Here is a 14,315-nt window from a genome sequence, read left to right on the forward strand (position 1 = left end):
CGAGACAACCCACTCCAGTATTTTTGCCTGGAGAATCCCATGGACAGAGGAGCCTGGCGGGCTACAGTCCATGGGGTCACAGAGAGTCAGACACTACTGAAAGGGCTTAACACACATGCACACACAGAGAACATAGCTAAAGAGTCCCCCATTCCTCCTGATAGTCTTGGGACTTCCAGAAATTGATGGTCACTTCTCTTGTGTATCCACATGGTCATCCATGCCTACTTGGGTATGCCAAATTACAGGCACATCACTATTTGATAGACATCCCCTTAACATCTCACTAATCCCTAAATTCAACTTTAAAAAAGGATCTGTATTCCTATAATTAAGAGTATTAGTCAATGCCAGAGCTCGAAGCAGTCAATTCACATTCACATCATTCCCTGCTATGTATTAGATGACTTTATTGCAGTTGATAGATGCTCAATAAATATATGCTTAATAAATTTAATAGTGTTGTTTACTGCCCTGAAGGCACAGTGGGTCATTTTCATGTAAGTGGCCAGTCTTCTCAGGAGATTTAAACGATGTATTGTCAGTACAAAAATTTTTCCTCTCTTTCGATTTTTTTCAGCATTTAAATAAATACTACCCTGCCAGGCAGTGCAGAAGATGCTGGGAAAAATGTAACGAAGCAATGTCCTTTGACCTTGAAATTCTAAATTCTTAAGTAAAGAGAAAGGATGTTCACTTAGCTACTTATTTTTGTAATATGACTGAGTTATACAGAGCAATGTATCAAGTGTCATGGGAGTGGAAAGCAGAAAAAAAAAACCTAACACATAGACATAGAGCCAAGCCAGCACACTTAGGTTCTGCTGTGATGCAGGCTGAGGATGCTGATAGCAACCCAGCAGAATCAGGTGTACGCTCATTCTGCTATCACGTCTGTTCCTGTCTTTCATCGCTAGTGGTAAGCAGAGGCTAAAAGCCCTGAAGCACTCTGATCCCCAGCTCCTCAGTTTCCCAAAGGTGTGAGCAGCTCAAGAGCAGAAGGAACCCTGAGATTCATCAGATACCAGACATTATATGAACATTGAACATCTCCGGTGTTCCAGGTCTGGCATCACAGAAGGCAAGGGGAGTACAGCAAAATCCTTGCTTCAGAGAGCACAGTCTGGCCCAGACACTGACCAGGAAGTAAGCATACCATGCAGAGAGGGGCAAAGCCCCAAACAAGGACGGATGCATTGCCTTACAACGTATTTCTTCTTACATATAACTTCACTTACATGGAAATTCTAAGGTAGACAGTCTCATTTAGAAGGAGGAAGAGGCATAGAAAAGGAATCTGCTGAGGAAAATTAATTTTTGCTTTTGATACATTCTTCCTACTTAAGATTTCTGTGTGTGGTCTTGATGCCTGGAGCTGCAGCAGCCATCTTGTGGCCATGAGGAAAAGTCCCGTGAATTCACAGATAGCAGCCTAGAACCCTTACACCACTGAGCCAGTGAACACGCTCTGGAATCACCTTCTTGCAGTCTGTGTCATACGAAAACCATAATGGCTTTCTTGCTTGGGCTGCTCTTAGTCTGATTTTAGATTACATATAGTTGAAGGCATTCCTAAATGATACAAAGTCTCACAAAACTTGAAATTTCATATATGTGTGTATAATTACCTTTCATTTAAAGATTACGTGATAAAAAGCATTAAGCATATAAATATATGCATATAAATAAAGAGCAGTCATGGCCCCTTTCCTCATTTCTATCTACTGAGGATGGAGGGTATTATTATATCGTTACTGGAAAGTCTCCGCTTGCTCAGCTATTAGATCAGTAGATTGGATTCATTCAGTTATTATTTCCAGAAAGACAGCATTTCCAGGAGGGTGAAAGTTCATGAAGAAATACCAATGGGTATGAGATTATCCTGAAACAGCTAGGCTATTTCACACATCTACCTAGAACGTGTGTATTTTGTGTTACACGTATGATCGTCTAGCTCCCAAAGATGTTTGAATTCCCCAGGTCGATGCCTGCTCACGGATCATTCAGATGCCTCCTGCTCACCCACCTCACCATGCAGGCAACAGTTGCAGCACAAGCCTCCTAGCCAGTAACAGGCCTTCCTTAACGAGCGCTGGGGACATTTAAAGAGGAGTTCTGCTGAACTTTTAGTGCCTGTTTAAAGCCATCTCTTTAAATATCCTGATGATGTAGAAAGAGAGATTAGGACCAAAGTATTTTTTCGTCTAAAGAAAAGTACTAATAGATTTCCTGTTACTTAAGCCTCTAGTTACCTTATTCCCTGAATATTAAAAAAAAAATACAAAAATACAATATTCATGACATTACCCTCTGTGTGTCTTTGTTTCACCACAATTGGAAAGTACTCATTTTTCTCCCAAGAGTAGTTTTGCCTAGTGTTTTTTAAAATAGCAGATACCTTTTATTTACTGGAATGCAGAAAAGGGAGTTCTTTTTTTTTTCTCAAATAGAAAATGCCTCTCCATGAAACCAATGCATTCCTGCTACCGGAAAACAGTTTTAGGCACAACGCCATATGCAAAGGATTCACAAATTAATAACTCTTGTTACAGGAATAATCCCCTCTAGAGTGGAGAAAGTCCTGAGTAATCCTTCAGAAGAAGTGGCAGCTGACCTGGGAAACGCTGCGATTCCGCGGGGTCAGGCAGAGCAAGGCATCAGGCCATGTGCCGTGGGCTGGCAGAAGTGGAGATGCTCAGTAAGTGATGTCGTGATGTGCTGGAAAACAGGTGAGCAGGGACGAACATGTGGGAAAACAGTGGGACCCAGGAGGGTACTGTTGCAATGCGGGGTGGGAGAGGGAAAGGTGAGAGACTGCCACGCTGGATCCCAGTCCCAAAGCTTAGCTGAGATGCTTACTCCTTGACGCCAGATTTTCCTGGGCACCTGCTGGGGATGGAGTCAGACGGTGAAGCCCAGGAACAGACTAGAGAGATGGTGATCGAGGTCAGATGGAAGAGATCAACAGGCAACACAAGGATAGAGCAGGAAGGTGAACATGTCATTATAAAGCCCCAGTCTGAGAGTAGTTGATCAGGCAGGGATGGGTGGACAAGAAAGGGCCCACAAGGCCAGAATCCAAAGGTGGTTCTTACTGAGACTTGAATCAAAGTGAGAACACAGACGTCTGATGGATCTGTCGTGCAAGGTCAAAGCAGCAGAAGTGGGTCACAGGAAGACAGCTTGGCCAGAGAACGTTGGCTTAGTGCCCAGGCAGGATTCCTTGGCATCAGATGGCTTTGTCACAGCTACTCTTCATTACACCCAATTCCTGCTTGCTGCTCTTAACCCTTTTCTTCCTGTTTCTTCTACGTCTTTCTCTGGTGGCATATCGCCATTAGATTTCTACCTAAAAAATGACTCCTGCAGTCAGTGGCCTGAAACAGTTCCACCTCTGTGCCCTGGATGGGAGTCTGCTTCACACAGCTGTGATTTATGGGAGCTGGTTCTGGCAGTAGCCAGTAGTTCCCAGAAGTGGCAATGGGGACCAAGACAAGATCATCTCCTAGAGGGAGGTCTTGGGCTTATAAACAAAGTAAGACCATTATCTCACTGGACACAAAGTTCTTAAGACAGAGAGTATACGTCCAACGTGTGCCAACGGTGACAAGAACGAACCTGATGTCAGCAGCCTGCCTTCTTGTCCTTCTTGTCAATTGGCAAAACCCATCTGCCTACCTTTTCTCCTAACCTGGGTCTGTGTGACCTCTGGTTCCTGTGATACTGAGTGTGGCTGGGAATAAGCCAGCTAGGAAGAAAGTGGGTGGCGGGGGGGGCTTGTGATTGGTACAAACAACTGTGCTCGTCTCGTGTCTTCATCCCAGACTCAGCAGGGCGGGCGCAGCTCTGCTTTATCTAGAAATCGTCATTGTGTTTTGTGCTGTGCTCCAGCCAGAGAATATGCTTCTCCAATATCCATCACCTCTTAAGGTCTTTACTTGAACACCACCCTCTCCGTGAAGCCTCCCTTGATGGCACATTTGAAATGGCAAACACCTATTCCCCCAACCCCATGCTCCCCTCTGCTGCCTTGCTTATTTCTCCCCATGACTGTGATCACCATGACACTGTGTATATCAGACTTTCTCATTTGTCACCGTCTCCTCCATCAGGATATCAGCTCCAGGATAGCAGGGTTTTACCTGTTTTATTTGGTACCTTCTAGCAGGTAATGGCACCCCACTCCAGTACTCTTCCCTGCAGAATCCCATGGATGGAGGAGCCTGGTAGGCTGCAGTCCATGGGGTCGCGAAGAGTCGGACACGACTGAGCGACTTCACTTTCACTTTCATGCATTGGAGAAGGAAATGGCAACCCACTCCAGTGTTCTTGCCTGGAGAATCCCAGGGACGGGGGAGCCTGGTGGGCTGCCATCTATGGGGTTGCACAGAGTCGGACACAACTGAAGTGACTTAGCAGCAGCAGCAGCAGCAGCAGCAGTAGGGCTGGCAGAGTAGGTACTCAAAGAATTTTTTTACATGTATTTTCATTATGATATTTAGTTTATGATTTTATTTTATTATACTTATATTGTGCTAAATATATATTTTATTTATAAATATGTTATCTTTATTTTAAAATATATTATTTCTATTACATTTATTATATATTTGGGCTTGCCCTGTGGCTCAGCTGGTAAAGAATCCGCCTGCAATGCAGGAGACCTGGGTTCGATCGCTGGGTTGGGAAGATCCCCTGGAGAAGGGAATGGCTACCTACTCCAGTATTCTGGCCTGGTGTATTCCATGGACCGTATAGTCCATGGGGTCACAAACAGTTGGACATGACTGAGCGACTTTCACTCACTATTATATGTTTACCTTATTTATCATTTTTAAATGTATTTATTCTTTCTTTTGGCTGTGCTGCACCCGGGATTCCTCTTCTTGCAGTGAGCAGGACTTACTCTCTAGCTGTGATGCACAGGCTTCTTTGTCACTGCGGAGGCTTCTCTTATTGCAGAGCGCAGGCTATCTAGGCTCATGGGCTTCAGTAGTTGCAACTCTCAAGCTCTAGAGCACAGGCTCAGTAGTCATGGAACCCGGGCTTAGTTGCCCCGAGGCATGTGGAATCTTCCCAGGCCAGGGATTGAACCCGTGTCCCCCGCATTGGCAGGCAGATCCTTAACCATTGGACTATCAGGGAAGTTCCTCAAAGAATTTTTATTGAATAAAGATTGAAGAAAGTCTATGATCTATTACAGAATTCTCGCTCTATTATCATATCCAATTCTCTCTGCACCCTCTTGTTAATCTTCATCTAGGAGAGTCAAAGGAGTCATGTAACGTACATAGTAAGGCCCCTCACTTGCAAGAGATGGGCCTGGGATGTAAGCCCACATCTCTCTCCAAATTCATTATATGCCTCGACAACATACGTGGCCTCCTTGAGAAGATAAACAGAGAGGAAAAGAGAGAGAGAGAAAAAAACGACGCCCATCTAAACCCGGGTGAATCCAAGTAGGGCTATTAAGACTTCCACGGCCACAAAAGCATCACGACCATTTTTGCCGTTTTGTTTGTCCACTGAACCGTCGAGCACAGCTTGGACAAAGTGTGTTCCATGGCACACCTACATTATAAAGGCCCAGAGAGAACCTTTGCGGACTGCAGCCACTTCTCCATGGAAATCACGGGTCACCAGCATCCTCATGCTGGTGGCTTCTTGGAGCTGTAAATGGATGAAAGATGTGTAAGACAAGCAGCACCTGCTAGTCTGCCCGAGGGGAGGAGGAGAATGCTACCTGGCAAATCGGGCCTCTTTAAAACCCTTCTTAAGGAAATGCATGATTGATGAGCCATTTAGAACACAACGCTGAATCCCCGTGTGTTCTAAATGAGTTCTACAGAGAAGCAGTTGTTGGAAGACAAGATATGGGGCCTCTGTATGGGCTTCCTCTTCTTGCTTCTGATAGAGGAGGAGTGGCAAAGTGATCTTAGGGCTACAGATGGGAAAGAGAGGTTCCTTTGAGAGAAAAGTGATTTAACCTTGGGGCAATGGAATTTCAGTGCCTCCAATTAGACAGTTCCCCCCCCCAATATTTTATTGAAGTATGGTTGACTTACAATGTTGTGTTAGTTTCTGGTATACAGCGAAGGGATTCAGTGTGTGTGTATATATATAACTGTAATATATGTATATATATCTTGTGCTCAGTCACGTCTGACTCTGTGATCCCAGTGACTGTAGCCTGCCAGGCTCCTCTGTCTGTGGGATTTTCCAGGCAAGAAAACTGGAGTAGGTTGCCATTTCCTTTCTCCAGGGGATCTTCCTGACTGAGGGATAGAACCTGTGTCTCCTGCCTTGCCAGGTGGGTTCTTTACCACTGAGACACCTGGGAAAGCCTCTGTCTTCTTCATATTCGTTTCCATTATGGTTTTTTACAGGATATTGAATAGAATTCCCTGTGCTCTACAGTAGGTCCTTGTTGTTTATCCACCCTGTATGTGATAGTTTGTATCTGATAATCCCAAACTCCTAATTTATTCCTCCTAACCCCCACCCCTCCCTGCTTTGGTGATCATGTTTTCCATGCAATCAGACTTAAAAAAATTTTTTTGGGGGGGCTGCACCAGGTCTTCATTGCTGCAAAAGCTTTCTCTTGTTGCGGCAAGTGGGGGCTACTCTCTAGTTGCGGCGCACGACCTTCTCATTGCGGTGGCTGCTCTTGTTGCGGACCACCGGCTCTAGGCACTCCGGCTCCAGTAGCTGTGGTGCATGGGCTCAGCTGCCCCTCGGCACGTGGAATCTCCCTAGAGCAGGGATCATTGAACCAGTGCCCCCTGCCTTGGCAGGTGGATTCTTCACCACTGGACCACAGGGAAGTCCCAATTAGACCATTTTGATGTTCGATAGTGCCGCTGAGACTTAACACTGTACACAAGGAGCTCACTATTAAAAGTGTGAAGATGGTGAAGGGCTTGTTTAGCTTACAGACAAAAGCAAACACCCTAGCGACATCACCTTGACAGCACCCGCAGGCCCGATGTGCTGCTTTGAAATCCTTCTCATCTCAGGATGATAAGCGCCTTCTGAAGAGGCCCTGCAGGACTGTCCCTTAGGTCAGCACAAGGCTGTGGCTGATTGACAGTGACTCTGCATGTCTGCTCATCAGCCAAGTGAGCTATAGGACATAAACTTCTCTTCTCTGGGCTTTTTCGTCTATGAAATAACAGGACTGGACAAGCCAAAATTCTCAGGACTGTTCAGCTAAACCATTCCTCATTCTCATGACACTGTGGGTGAAACAGTACATTAATTTGACATCTCAGTCACCCCAACCATCCTCCACACCACTCATTCTGAGTGGGAGTTTTCTGCCCTCTCTAACTTACCCAAAGCATTGACTGATTATCTGATATATTGAAGAATGATGGCTAAATGGATAGTGAAGGAGATAAGACCGCTTACTGAGTGTCCTCAGGTAACTTTCCTAGTTCTTCTTGGTTTCGGTGCTCCTAAGGCTTGATAATTTACAGGAAAAAAAAAAAGGCAAAAGTTGCTCAAGAGTGAGTGATGTAACAAATAACTGCACACACTTCACAGATAGCTCTGGGTGTCTCCAGATTTAAATATAGAGCATCCCTGGTAGCTCAGATGGTAAAGAGTGTGCCTCCAATGCGAGAGACCTGGGTTCGATCCCTGGGTCAGGAAGATCCCCTGGAGAAGGAGGTGGCAACCCACTCCAGTATTCTTGTCTGAAAAATGCCATGGATGGAGGACCCTGGCGGGCTACAGTCCATGGGGTCACAGAAAGTCGGACACAACTGAGTGACTTTATATATCAAAAATCTGAACTCTAAGGAACAGTTCAAGATTGTTGAAAGGGAGCCACCTCTGTCCATGGGATTCTCCAAGCAAGAATACTGGAGGGGGCAGACATTCCCTTCTCCAGGGGATCTTTCCGACCAAAGATCAGACCTGGATCTCCTGCACTGCAGGTGGATTCTTTGCCACCTGAGCTATCAGGGAAGCCCACTGAGCTGCAACTTCGGGCGGATTTGTGGGCAGCTCTGCCTGACGAACTGCGCTGTCATTTGTTTTCCATGTCCTTTCTCGGAACGATGAACTCGGCTGCAGAAGCCGCACTGTTGTTGCAGCTGTTACCAGCGAGCTAATTGAGTTTGTTGGCCTTGAAAAGGCATCAGTGGAGTAATGCGATGAAGTAATGCTGTGTTCCTGTCCTCTGGATCCCCCCTCTGCCATTACCAAGGCTTTATTTATGAGACCGGAAATGAAAGCTGAAAACAGGAATGGTCCTTAGATGTGATTGGCTTTCCTCTGTTTCCAAATACAGCTGAGATGCAAGGGTTCAAGTTGTGCAGGGCAGCCCTGAAGGCAGATGACTGGGCCCCCTCTGGGGTTCCTGAGGGTCTAATGGGCGTGGCTCCAAGGAGAACACGTGCCCAAGGATGTGGTTTGTTGGCAGCCAGACACAACTTCCCCGGGGTGACATCTGGAAGAAAGAAGCATCAGACTGAGAAAAGCTGAGATGCTCAAACACCAGCTATAAACAGAACCGGAATGGCACAAGGCAAGGTCAAGTTGACCCAGCAGACAGGAAGGTCAGTTTGGAGCAAGGGGAGGGCAGGGCCCCCCTCTGACCCAAAGTCAAAGGAGGAGGAACATGTCTGATTGGCTGCCCCGTGGAGTTGTCATGTCTGTTACAGGCCTGAGCAGAAGCCATGCAGGGAAGTCCCTTAGGGCTTTGGAAGGAAGAACAGACCAGCCAACCCGTCACTGGAAATTCATGGAGCCCCTCTGTACCAGGGGCTGGGTGACAGGCAAACAAGCAGGGCACCTGCCCTCAAGGAATTGACCTTCTAGCAGTGAAAGAATTAATAGGGCATAAAGCCAGGCAGACAGACCCATGGAACAGAAAAGAGAGCCCAGAAATGAACGCTCATGGTGGTGAAATGATTTTCATCCTGACTGCCAGGACCACTCAATGGGAAAACAGTATTTTTCTTTTAACATATGGTGTTGGGAAAATCGGATGTGTGTGCTCACTCAGTCACGTCCAGTTCTTTGTGAGCCCATGGACTGTAGCCCGCCAGGCTCCTCTGGTCCATGGGGATTCTCCAGGCAAGAATACCAGGGTGGGTTGCCATGCCCTCCTCCAAGGGATCTTCCAGACCCAGGGATGGAACCCACGTCTCTTATGTCTCCTGCATTGGCAGGCGGGTTCTTTATCACTAGCACCACCTTGGAAGCCCAGGAAAACTGGATATCCACAAGCGAAAGAATGATGTTGGACCCTGATCTTCCGTCATCTACAAAAATTAACTCAAAACTGGATCAAAGACCTCAACGTAAGAGCTAAAACTATAGAACTCTTAGATGAAGACATAAGGGAAAGTGAACTGATGGGCATAAACATAAGTGGGGAAAGATCACTTTGGCTACACCCAAGTGGGACAAAGAAGATTGGACAGAGAACTGGGTGGAGCTGGAGAGGCTGGTTAGCATTGGTGTCAAGGAAGTTGTATCAGAGAAGGGATGATGAAGTTGAGCTCTGAAAGATGAAAATGTGCCAGCCCTGTCGTGGTTGGGAATTTGCTCTAGAAAGAAGAAAGATTAATCACAAAGGCCTTTTTAAAGAAATGAATGGGCTTGATATCAGTCATGAGGGAGATGGACTGGGAGACAGAAGGAGGGACTAGATGTTGGAGGGCTTTCAGGGCCACGGGGAAAGTGAAGTCGCTCAGTCGTGTCCAACTCTTTGTGACCTCATGGACTGTAGCCTACCACGTTCCTCTGTCCATGTGATTTTCCAGGCAAGGGTACTAGAGTGGGTTGCCATTTCCTTCTCCAGAGGATCTTCCCAACCCAGGGATCGAACCCAGGTCTCCCGTGGTTGTAGGCAGATGCTTTACTGTCTGAGCTCTGGGAAATGGGAGACCACTGGAGGGTTAACCAGGGGAATGGTGATATGGGAGTCCAGCCAGTAGCTCACTTAAATCCAGGACTGCAGCCAAGGCTACATTGAGAAATGGCTGGATTCTGGACCTATAGGTGGTTGAGGGGAGGGTGGGGAGGGTAGAGCTGATGGAGCTGAAAATGAATTGCATGGAAGATGTGAGGGAAAGAAAGAAAACTCGAATCTCAAGATTTGAGGCCTGAGCAACCAGGTAGATTGGCACTGTGGTGGCATTTAAAGAAATACAAAATTTTGCGATGGGGATTGATATGTTTGAGGGGAAGTGCAACAGTTCTGCTGAGGCCAGGTTAAAACTAAGATGTCTATTAAACCTCCTGATGGAGAATTTGAGGAGGCAGTTGGATTTAAGAGCCTGGACTTCAAGGAAGAGATCCAAGTTAAAAACTAAAAATCTAAGGGGTGTGTGTATACATGTGAGTGTGGTATATATATATATATATATATGTATATATATATACCCAACTTTGAATAACTTGTGCATATAGTAATGATTTTTAGTTGCTCAGTTGTGTCCCTATGAACTGTAACCCACCAGGCTCCTCTGTCCATGGAATTCTCCAGGCAAGACTACTGGAGCGGGTTGCCATTTCCTTTTCCTGGGGATCTTCCCAACTCAGGGATGGAACCTGGGTGAAAAACAAGGAGATAAATGATATGTGTATGTGCATGTGTTTATACAAACACACATGGGGCTCTGAATAATAAATGTGTGCATGCCTGTATAATACCATATGCTATGTTACATTGCATGTTATAATACAACTGACCAGTCAATAAGTCATGTCCGCCTCTTTGCGACCCCATGGACAGCAGCACACCAGGCTCCTCCATCCTTCACTATCTCCCAGAGTTTGCTCAAATTCACGTCCATTGAGTCGGTGATGCTATCTAATCATCTTAACCTCTGCTGCCCCCTTCTCCTTTTGCCTTAGTTCTTCCCCAGCATCAGACTCTTTTCCAAAGAGTCAACTCTTTGCATCAGGTGGCCAAAACATTGGAGCTTCATAAATGAATAGTCAGGGTTGAGTCCCTATATAATCCAAAGTCCTGAGAGTGAGTGAGTGAGATCCCCAGGGCCAAAGCCAGGCCTGGGAGTGCTCTGACGGCAACCCACTGGGAGAGGGAAAGGCAGCAACGATGGTGGAAAAGGAACAGAGAGAACAGGAGTGGAGTTGAAGGAAGACAAGCTGAGTCTTGGAAGCCCAAGGACACAGGGCAGGCTTGGTGGCCCCGAGGACACGACTGCTGAGACACAGAGCTCCCTGTCCTCTGCCAGAAGCTCAGAAGTGGTAAGCCAGAGAGGCTTGAGCCACGAGAGCCAGATGAGCTTCCAGGTCTCCTCTGATTGGGGGCGTGGCCTCACATTTCCCCAGCTCTGGGACTTGGACCCTCTCAAGCTCCATCCTTCTGAACCACGCCCAGAACAGCCTCTCTATGCCACTCACTATGAGGGTGGGACCCCACAGTTTGCCAGGCCAGGCCAGGCAGCTCTCAGATGTCCAGAGGTTCACTGTGGGAGTCTGGGAAGGTGCAAGGATGGGGAAGAAACCCCCCAGAAGAGTTTAAGTATAGGAAGCAATGATCACTGATGGCTGGCAAAACCTGGAGCCCAGACATGCCTCTCTACACCCCTGATATCAAGACCAGAAATTGAAACCAGGCTCTCTGGGACAGTCCAGCTTTTTGAAAATCACCCAATGGTTGTGAACCTTGAATCCTTGCACCTTAAGGATTCTACTGAGGACAACAGAAATAACAGGATGCAGTGCATAGCATCAGCAGATAGAGAGGCTTCAGGAAGACAGAGTGTTAAGTTAATTCATTCCGTTTTTACAGAAAGCCTGCTGTCAATTTCATAATGAAGCAAAAGTGCCTGTTATGAGTCGTATCCTTTTGTGTCCAAATGCAGGGACCAGAGCCTCTAAGTCTGCCCTTGGGGCATCTCTTCTCTTGCCTTTTGGCTCTTTAACTTCTGTGCCATAATTAACCCCTTTTTGTGCCACCTCCTCTTCAGTTACACACTTAGGGTGGTGCCCACCTTGTAGATGGGGACAATGACTTCACCTCCCCAAGAACAGAAATATGTCCTCATGAATATTTCCTGAGCCAATAAATGACAGGGGTATTTGTAGCCTCACACAGACATAGACACAGACACAGACACACACACACACACAGACACACACACACACACACACACAGAGTTGCAAAGAATGGGATCATTAAAATATTTTTTAAAACCCACTGCACAGCAGTCTGTATTCTCTGAATCACTACTTGACAAAATGGGAGGGAAAAAATCATTGATTGGACTCCATGAGCTGAGCCTAAACACACAGAGAATAAAAGTCCTGTCTGTGAAGAGGCGAGAGAGGAAAAAATGCTTGCTTCCTAATGGAAGAGGGAAATTTCTGCAAGAGGAAAAAATAAAAGACCGAAAACAAAAGCAAGATGAATCACTTTCATTCTGAAAGGAACACAGTGAAACAATGGTGCTAAATGAGATACAATTCCTGACAAAGATCTTCTCTGTTCTCCACAGGCTTTTATTGTGCCGTGTGTACCAAGACTTATGTTTTATCTTCCCGAAAAGAGCCAGCATACTTTATTTTCTGCGCGTACCTCTCTCCGCCTCTCCTCCCCGCTTACTGAGATTTAAGTCGGCTATTGTAGCGCTCTATCTCTGATCAGCCTTAAAGATCTGAAAAGCCCTGAGTTTGCAAGATGGAAAAAAGGCCTCCGGGTTTGACAGTGATAGATCCTGCTCGTCCCCTCAGGAGGATGGCCACAGAGCCTTTGGATGACAAGCTACACCCCCTGCTCGCCTGTGCCTTTCTGAAGAGGTCAAGGCACCTGCAGGGGGCAAAGGAATTGCCCAACAAGCTCAGCTTGGGCTGCGCTTACCCGGCACTGTGGTGATGCTTCAGATTAGATGCGACAAGTTTGGAGTGAAAGTGATCATGGAGAGCCAGTCCTGGAACTCAAGGATTGCATCAGGGAAGGCATGCTCAGTCGCTCAGTCGTGTCTGACTCTGCAACCCCATGGACTGCAGCCTGCCAGGCTTCTCTGCCCTTGGAATTCTCCAGGAAAGGATAGTGGAGTGGGTTGTCATTTTCCTTCCTCACGGGATCTTCCCAACCCAGGGCTCAAACCGTCACCTCTTACATTGAAAGGAAGATTCTTTACCACTAGCGCCACCTGGGAAGCCTGTTATCAAGGAAAACAAGGTTTAAAGTGCAAAAATGATCCTTAAAACTTAGACCCAAATCCCTACTCAGCTGCTTTCAAGAAGTGTGCCTTTGGCCTGGATGGGAGGAGAGCTGGGGGAGAATGGATGGATGGATGTGTACGTATGGCTTAACCCCTTTGCTGTTCACCTGAAACTATCACACTGTTAATGGGCTATACCCCAATAAAAAATAAAAAATTTTAAAAAAAGAAGAAGTATGCCTTTGGCTCCATAAACCTCAGTCTCTTCATCTGTAAAATGGAACCTTAGCAGCCTCACCTGCATGCCCTTAGAGGTCATGCAGGTGAGGCCCTAATCACCATCATAAGCTGGAAGGATACCACGTGTTGTTGTTATTACTTTTAGAGACTGTCAGATTTTTATACCCCTGGCATTTCTTGGAGCAGTTAGTGATTAATACCTTTTTATCTTTAATGAATGAACAATTAGAACACAATTAGGCAAAGAGAATTGCATTACTCTTCTGATTAAGAGCCGAGTACCCAAAGGATGAAGTCCAGACTCTTTAGCATGCCTTTGCATCTGGCCCAAGCTCCCCTGCCAGCCTCCTCTCATGCCAGGCAAGCTCGCCCAACCACCCCCAGTTGTCCATGCCCGCTGAGGGACTCACACACCTGAATCTCCCTTGCGTCTCTAAGTCTGTGTGCGGCCTGTGTTCAGTCTTTCCCTGGATCACCTGTGAGTGAGTTGGAGCTCTTCTATACAACCTCCGATGCCCAACCCAAGTGCCACCTTCCCTCCGAAGGCTTCCTTTCACTGCCGCAGTACACTGGAAGTTTCTCTCCCTTTTGGCCTCACACTATGTTTTACAATAGTGCTTTCCACAGTGTGGTCCTTAGACCAGCAACATCAGCATCAGCAGGGAACTTACTAGAAATGCAAATTCTTAGGTCCCACCCTGGATCTACTGAATCAGACACTCTTGGGGATGGGGCCCAGCAACTTGTGTTTTAACAAGCCTTCCAGATGCTTCTGATGCAAACTTACATCAGAAAGCCATCAGGCTATGCAAACTTCTACTATAACGTCTCATAGTATATGAAAATCACCTAAAAACAGGACCATCCTCCTTGCTTCTTCAGTTCAGTCGCTCAGTCATGTCTGACTCTTTGCGACCCCATGGA

General features: G+C 46.5%; 1 long non-coding RNA gene across 1 annotated transcript in view; it reads left to right on the forward strand.

The window, feature by feature from the left end:
* The window catches only part of LOC138429445 (uncharacterized), a 140,451-nt gene extending 127,072 nt beyond the window's left edge, over positions 1-13,379 (forward strand). Inside the window, exons 2-3 of the long non-coding RNA XR_011252800.1 lie at positions 2,553-2,729; positions 12,483-13,379. This is a non-coding gene — a long non-coding RNA (uncharacterized lncRNA). The remainder of the gene's footprint in view (positions 1-2,552; positions 2,730-12,482) is intronic.
* Positions 13,380-14,315: the final 936 nt, after the last annotated feature.

The sequence above is a fragment of the Ovis canadensis genome, chromosome 24, assembly GCF_042477335.2.
Source record: "Ovis canadensis isolate MfBH-ARS-UI-01 breed Bighorn chromosome 24, ARS-UI_OviCan_v2, whole genome shotgun sequence".
Lineage (NCBI taxonomy): Eukaryota > Metazoa > Chordata > Mammalia > Artiodactyla > Bovidae > Ovis > Ovis canadensis.